Consider the following 8204-nt stretch of genomic DNA (forward strand, 5'->3'; position numbering starts at 1 on the left):
AAGGAGGCTTCTGCTGAAGTATGGCACATACAACACACACGAAGGAACGTTAATCGCTCCCTGGGGACACTTCCTTCGTCTTACATCCATGGTTTGCGGCCATTGACCCGGAGGTATTCAACACGAGGGCTTAAAAAGCCAAGCTGCGCCTCGCCCGTAGTCCCACCGTGAAGGAGGGACCGAGCCGGTCCCGAAACGTCGTGTTTTTCAAAAATTTACCTGGTTGGCATCAGTCATCGTTCTACTAAATTAATTTTTCCCAACCAGACACAGTTCTGTCAATAGTTTTCTTTTAAATCGTGAACCATGTCCGGCGTGCCCACGTTACTAGCGACCGGTTTCGGCAAGCTTAACGACCTAAGCTGTTTTTTCCATGGCAGGAACATTCGTAAAGGACGACTCCTTTTACAAGCCGAGCATGTGTATGACGTGAAAGAGCTGCTGCATGATGGAGGTTCCGAAATCACGGCAAAGTGCATACCGAAAACCAGAATGAACGCACCTGCGAGATCTGTCAAGATTGACGTAAGTTTCCCTATTATTAATTGTATTGTTTGAGAGCTGAAAGTTAAATTTGTTAGCTTGACAAAAACCGAAGGGTGCTGGCGGCAAGATGCGATTGCCAGGCAGGTGTGGCTGGGAAATGCAAACACGCTGCTGCTGTCGCGCTGTTTGTGCATACCACCACGTGCGACAGCAAAACAAGTCGACCACGAGCATGGGGGGTGCCTGCTTCCCGGAAATATTACCCCAAGCATTCAGTAGTCGCAGGCACCTTGAAATATCCTGGTAGGGCACCATCACAACGCTCATCTGACGGAAAATGTTTATCACTAGATTGCCAAATTAAAGTGCACTTATTAATGACCACGTATTCACGTTTCAGTGCGTGCCAAGAGTTTTCCCGCCGCTCACATCCTTGAATTCTTTGATGGCATAAATTGCCCACTGGTGGATGCCGTACGCGTAGAAACCAAAAGCTTACCTCTTGAGCCCTCACAAGCCGTCCCTCCTGGGTCAGCTTCATTAAACCTATTTGACTGAGGACGAATTTACCAAACATTTCACTGCTTTTCTTCTGAGCTGCACGAGGGCAGGCTCATTCTGATAAGGATCAACTTCACCGAGAGGTTAGTAATTTTTTTTACCTGCACGACTGACCAATGCTTTTAATTGTAGGGTAATCCACCATTTAGGGAGCGAAATGTTATGATATGAATTGTATAAATATGCAGAATTTCCAATCAGTTCTTGACATTCCCCATGTAGGTTGCCTGACCCACTGCTGCAAGTTTACAGAAAATACGAGGCAATTGAACCAGAGGATGTAGTCACTTTGTGCACACAGACATTGGTAAACAAAGCTCTCTGGGGAAACGAAAGGTTTCCCAGAATTACTGCCACAAAGGTGCGACACATCGTTTATTTTGAATGCACAGAAAAACATTTTTCTCAATACATTGAGTGGACGTTTATTATCAGTGATAAAACCTTTTTTAGGCACACATGATCCTGACCTGCCCTGAGGAGGGCCTTTATGACCGTGCAAAGCGCATGGTAATGGAGGTGCCTTTCAGTGGTCCCTCTGTCCAGTATGGAGTGGCAATGGAGCCAAAAACTCGTGTGGCATTTGAGAGACAGTATGACGTGACGGTCGCAGAATTCGGATTAGTTGTGTGCCCCGAGGAGCCTTGGCTGGCATGTTCACCTGACGGCATATTTAGGTAAGGAGTTCCGCAAATTAATTTTGTTCAGACCACAGCGGCGTTTTTTTTTCTCAGAGACAAAGATGGAGAAACCATCTTGCTTGAAATTAAGTGCCCGTACAGCCGTAGAAACACCACACTGAAGAATAAGCCTTTGCTAAATTACTTCTGTGGCGATGAAGTCATCTCCCTACGACGTAGTCATCAGTACTTCACTCAAGTTCAAATGTGCATGCATGTGCTGGGACTCTAAATGTGCCACGTTTATGTGTACTCGAGCGCAGACATGCTAATGATACCTGTCAAGAAAGACAGTGACTTCCTGCTGTCTGCAGTGCCAAAGCTGAGGCGCTTTTATTTTCAGCACTTTTTAAAGGCATTACATCAATGTGCGGGCCTATGAGGCAAACCCAACGAAAATGTGGACTGCAAAACAAAAGCGCACACACGTGAAAGGGCTGGAAGCAGGCCATTCCTGTGTATTCAAGCATGGACACATCAATAACATGATCAACTTCCTGTAATCTGCATTGCCAAAACTGTGATATTTTGATACAGTTATACATTGCTGGCTGTGATGCTTGCACCAAAATATACATATATGTGGGTTGTGCAATAAACTTCATTTATCGTCCTTCATAGGGCAAGTCCCCCACCCCATTGACTATTTTGCAAAGATAGGACTTTTCAAATTGGTTATTACAGCTATCATATGCAGGATTGCATCTGCATAAGCTGTGAGTTCACATGGAATCTTATGTGTGATATCAAATATTTTCAGTCGTTGAATGACCCTCTCAACATGTATTCGCACTGAGGCAGTTTCATATGTTGCATTTACTTCAGATTCAGTGAACTGCTGACTACTAGCAAACGGTGACATTACCAATGTCGCTTTCTGGGTACTGAAACCTGTCTTTATGCCAGGAAAACCCTTGTCTGCTAAGACCAGGTCCTCTGGCTCTAGTAGTAACAGAAATCCAGACTCAACAGTTGCCACTGAATCTGTAGTCCGTCCTCCAAATCCTTTTGAGACAAAAGTGACCAGGCCGTTGGGTGCAATACCAATTAGGTATTTGATTGTATGCCTACTCTTGTAATGCGAATACCATAGGTTCTGTTTTTCCACTCCATTTAGGATTTCAGTTCCAAGCTTCGTGCAATCATTAATTACTCTACAACTTGGGTAGTGCTCCTTGAATGCGGGTGGCATGGTTGACTGAATAACATTTCGTGACGGCCAGTAGACCCAACTTTTTGTGGCCACATTCAAATTCAACAGCATTCCCTTGAAGATTCGTGCTGCTGTAGTTCTGTGCACATCAAAAAAAGAGCTCCAAGGAAAGAAAATAGCATGCCATGCCTCAACTTCATCAGAAATAACAGAAGTTTGTCCTCAATGCACAACTCACTCACAGCCCTCCTCATGGGTGGCAAAACGCTTAAAAGAAGAGCAAAAACGTTAAAACTGACAGCTGTTAAATCATGAAACTTCTCTTCATCTTTGGTAAGTGAGCTGTGACCAGTGAAAATGGGTTGCTTATATAAAGGCCCACAGCTTTTGTCAATAAATGTAGTGCTACAACTTCCCACGCCTGTAGTGCACACCTCCTTGTGTCTAATATAACATGATGCATGTTTATCAACCAATTCAGAAGTGAAGGTGAATTCACTGCTGAAGGACGAGTGGGCGTCTTCTGTCATTGTTGACACCTGGAAGCAATAAGTTAAAAGACAATTACAAATCAATATCAGGACCCGGCCCTTAAACCCCAACCCTGACATAGGATATGCTTTCTTACGTGAACAAGTCGCTGGCCAGAATCCGACAGAGTGCCTTGACTGCTGTCAGAAGCCACAGGACTGTTGCCGCTGCCAGTTGCTTGATCCTCTAGAATTATAGCCTCCACACTTTTCTCGTGTACATTAGCAGCCTATGAAAAGTGAATGAACGAATAAATGAACATTTATTTTAGTTTTTTGAAGCACAAAAACCGTGGGCGATGAAAAAATGGGCTGGAAAAAAACGGGTTTCATAGCCCACATCAATGAACTTCATTACCACTTCAGCTGCTTGTCCGTGCACCTCAGCAGTCTGCTTGTCCCGCAGCATCCTTTGCTCTTGCCTCCTTCTTTTCCTAGTAGGATTGAAGTACATTTACAAAATAAACAGAGATTTAAATGTTCACCTAGTCGAAATAGAGTTGGATGTCACATAAAATATCACATATATCTTCAGTAACCGCCAGCAAAGAGCTCTGTATGATAATGTTAATGTGGATCCCTTCTTACCTGACATAGCGGTCTTCAGAGAGTGGCCCAGGTGCTGCCCTGTACGTAACAGGAAATATGGAGGGGTAGTAGGCTGGATGCCCCTCTTCATTCACCTTTACACCGCCCACAAAGTGTTTGCTGCAGATCCTTGTGTATGGAGTAGGTCGCCAGCCTCCGCCGTCTTTGCTGCGGACAAAACAGCTTGTGTGGGCAACAACCATAAAAAATAAATAGTAAACTGTGTGGTCTGACGCCTCGAATCGACACATGCGTTATGAAGGACCTCGTAGTGGAGGTCTCCCAACCGATTTAAACCACCTCAGATGCACTGACATCGCACCACACACGCGTTTAGAGTTTAAAAACAGCTACCCTTCTCGATCAACATCTCAACCGCGTCGTTAGAGGACACCTCTGGAGGCAGAATTGTTTGCGCTAGACCCCATCGAAACGCAGCTTCCGCATGCGGGGCCGAACCCGTGTTGTTGGGACAGTAGTCCAGCGCCTAACACCTGAGCTACGATGGCGGGTCAATAACAACACAAAAATGACGCGAACCCTAACACATTAGGGCACTTAAGGCTACGTGCCACAAAGCAAACACTAAGATGTACCCAAAATTGCATGTTCTAAGCTTTGTAGGTTCAACGGGTAATGTTTACAGCCCTGTTAGAGTTTAAGGCGAATAACAGGCCATCTCATTCCAACTTCGCATGCGAATATCAAAATACTGCAGTGTATCTCGTACAGTAATGTAAAGGAAGCCATCATAGCATCCTGAACAATAAACAAATGAATGCAACAACACATGAACGGCGCACGTTTGGTAGGATGCTGATGCGACTCACTTCTGTCGTCGGACAAGAGCAATCCAGCGTTCCCGTCGCTTCTCTTCGTACGGCTTGCTTGGGAACCTAAAAAAACTTGTTCCAGGCGAGTTCGCGTAGGTGCTGTGGCAATTCACAACGCAGCAATTCACGTTAGAACGCGGCATGTTGCTAACGCAATCCACGACCGACGCACTCAGACAGCGCACACCCTTTCTCAGAGCTTCGCGCGCGCGTCTCCCACCAGCTCATCGCATTCCGCCGCGAGGGGCGCCCTCGTCGGCGCCGCAGTTACTCGTGCACGGAGCCTTTGACTATAGGCGGCTCAGCTCGCGCGCATTCCAGCCTGGCCTGCCCCTACCGGGGCTTGCACATCAGCGACCGTATCGAGCACGCATTTGAAATCGCCTAACATCACAACGTTACGTCCTCCAAGAAAATACACATCTAGATCTTTAAAGAATGATTTTACCAAAATTAGAATGCGCAGGTGCAAAGATGCAAAGAAATCTCAGGCGCAGTGTGATAAACGTGCAGTCGAACCCAAGCACGCGTCCAAGCGCATTGTATACGTAACATAATGGTCTCGCAGGAGTATGCGCTCCAGAACAAGAACGCCAACGCCGCTAGAACGCGTGCTTGCGTACGAAAAGAAATCATCGATGCCAAACGCACGCTTAAATTCCAACACGTCACTGAGGCGAAAAAAATTGGTTTCTTGCATGCAGAGGGTATCGCAGCCCGATGAACGAGTGAGACCGACCACCGCGGCCTGCTTCGTAAATTGCAGAACCCCTGCACGTTAAGAGTGATGATGTTAGCAGTAGTCATTTTGGAAACGAAAAATAAAACGAGCAGCCGTGATGTTTAGGCAATACAAAGCGCGCTGCGAACGGCGCCAAACCACGACACTTTTTTCGTAGGGTCGGACCAGAGGAGGCACGAGACCTCCTTGGTCGACTAGCAGAAATGTCAGAGTCCGTAATCGACGCATGTGGATGCTTTAAGCTCGAACACCAAGCGACCGTCTCAACATCGAAGACAGGGTACTAGAAGTGCTGGAGGTAATCCTCGATATAGAAGAGGAGGGCGACTGCACAGGTTCCGCGTCAGGAGATGGCCTTGGCTCCTGCCCAGGCTGCTCTCGTCACCACCGGCCTCAGATATGTTGGGTTTGTTACTCAAAGCCGCAACGCTGCCTGCTGGCTGCCGCGCGGGCTCTGAGAGCGGCTTGCCCTCAGCATCAGAGACTTGCCGGGGCACAATGGGCTCGGCCTCAGTAGCGGCAGGTACACTTTTAGAGCCTGAGGCTGACAGAGCAGGCACATTTACTCTGAGTTTGCTTGTGCATCACTGGACGCATCACCCGCAGGCACCTGTTCTTCCACCCAGACACTCTGAGACGCAGAGGAACCACCCGTAACAGCGTTGGTGTCGGAAACGCCGGGCTCCTTGATAGCTTCAACGGATGCCTGAGCGCCCGGCGGAGGTGCAGGTCGGGTCACAGCCTACGAGTACGAGGGCTTGATCGCGCATGCCACGGTAGCGTGTGGATCGCCACAACGTCGACACGGCTTCACACAAGCTTGCTCTCGGTGCCCAAAGACACAGCAGCAGGTGCAGAACGGAGCCGTGCACTGTGCTCTGAAGTGTGCAGTCGACACACTACGCCGACAAACATGCTGTATGCATTTGTAATCGCATGCCACGTGGTGGCCAGCGGCCTTGACGTAGCTAAACAACGGCCGACTCCGGCTTCATTTCATTTCGGACGTACCGCGTCCTGGTGGAGACAGTGGGACGCGACCCCATGATGCCGCGACTTACGTGCAGTACATTGCCATAAGGGGAAAGAGCCTTGGGAAGGGCATCACTTGGTACGCGGGAGCGCAAAAAAAGAACAGTTACCTGAAGGCTCTGGCGGACGACGGCGACGCGTTCCTTGCCGATTCTGAGGCAGCACACATCAAAGGTTGCAGCCATGGCGGCTTTACTCTTCACGGCTACTTGGTAATTGCGTCCACCAAGGTGCTGGACACAGTAAACTTTTTCCAATCCAACTACAGAGCCTGTCGCATCGACGACATTCTCAGGACTAGCCCCCTCAGGGACGATGACGTCAAAGGCAGCCATATTGAGGCGCCCGCCAGCCGAAGGACACCCGAACAAAAGAGCACGACCGGAGGTCGAACACCGGCCGCCCCCCGACGCACGCCCGCGGCCGGAACACACACAGAAGCAAAGTCCAGGAGAATCCACCACCGTGCACCGTGGCGGGTGCGATCCTGAGCCTCACAGAAGGACTAGGCGTGCACCGCCCCACGCGCGCGCGTGTGTGTGTGTGAGTGTGTGCGTGCGTGTGCGTGTGCGTGCATGTGTGTGTGTGTGTGTGTGAGAGAGAGAGAGAGAGAGAGAAAGAGAGAGAGAGAAATGCGGCGGATAAAGAGCGGGACAGATACACTTTTTCCTATTCAATGATATTTAATACACAAGGGTTTTTTCGCAGCTTTTTAAGATTTTTTCTTGAGTACTTAGTTACGTCGGCGTGGTCTTCTTCGTTGGATTGTACAGCAAGGCAGACACTATGTATACCTCAAATGTATAAGTAGTTAAATGATTAACTTTGATAGACTTTTCTATTTTTATCTTACAGGCAAGGCCATATTTCCAAATAATAGAAGTCAACTTGGAAAGTAACCTGCTTTTTTTTTTAAATTCTTCATCGGCAGTATCGTTAGAATTATCGACTCTCAAAAATACGCACATGAAAGCTCGTTGAGTCGGCTTTGCAGCATTACATATTCATAAAACCTCGCTTTTCGCACTTCTAATGCATGCATCAAATACAGGCGCAGTTAGTGCATTGAATGATGTATAAGTTAACTAGATATAAGCGCCAATACCATGCACAGCGACAGCATTGTATGGATAGGTAATGTGGGCAAGCCAATTGAAAAAGCTTTCCTTCGATTCTTCAAACTACATTGCCCAGTAAAAAAAAAATTAAAAACAAAGCTAACCTTCTATGTTGACGAATAAATTTTGCAATATAACCTTGCACTCTTAAGCAGAAATAACATAGTTTATTAGCTCAGTTAAGATGATTAATCGTCTAATTGTTGACAGATATGAGGTACACCCCTGTCTAAAATATACTACCCAAGGGGTTTGTAAGATTGCGTGTATTCCTCGTTATGCATCCTAAGTGGCCGTAACCTCTCCAAAGAGGAATGGCTTCGCATCTTCAATCCTCAAAAGCTTTGGACTGCTGGATGTGCTTCGGAGCCCACTAAACAGCTTAGAATCAAACGTCTTGGGCTGTATGCTTTTGACGGGGCTGTACAGTATGTAAACTTTGCTGTACTATCCAGCACAACAGAAAGTACCCGCGTATTTC

At 47.4% G+C, this 8204-nt stretch overlaps 1 pseudogene; it reads right to left on the minus strand.

Annotated features, from left to right (window-relative positions):
• Nucleotides 1–2370: 2370 nt before the first annotated feature.
• LOC144119137 (uncharacterized) lies at nt 2371–6790 on the minus strand (annotated as a pseudogene).
• Between the last annotated feature and the right edge of the window lie 1414 nt (nt 6791–8204).

The sequence above is a fragment of the Amblyomma americanum genome, chromosome 1 (genome assembly GCF_052857255.1).
Source record: "Amblyomma americanum isolate KBUSLIRL-KWMA chromosome 1, ASM5285725v1, whole genome shotgun sequence".
Classification (NCBI taxonomy): Eukaryota; Metazoa; Arthropoda; class Arachnida; order Ixodida; family Ixodidae; genus Amblyomma; species Amblyomma americanum.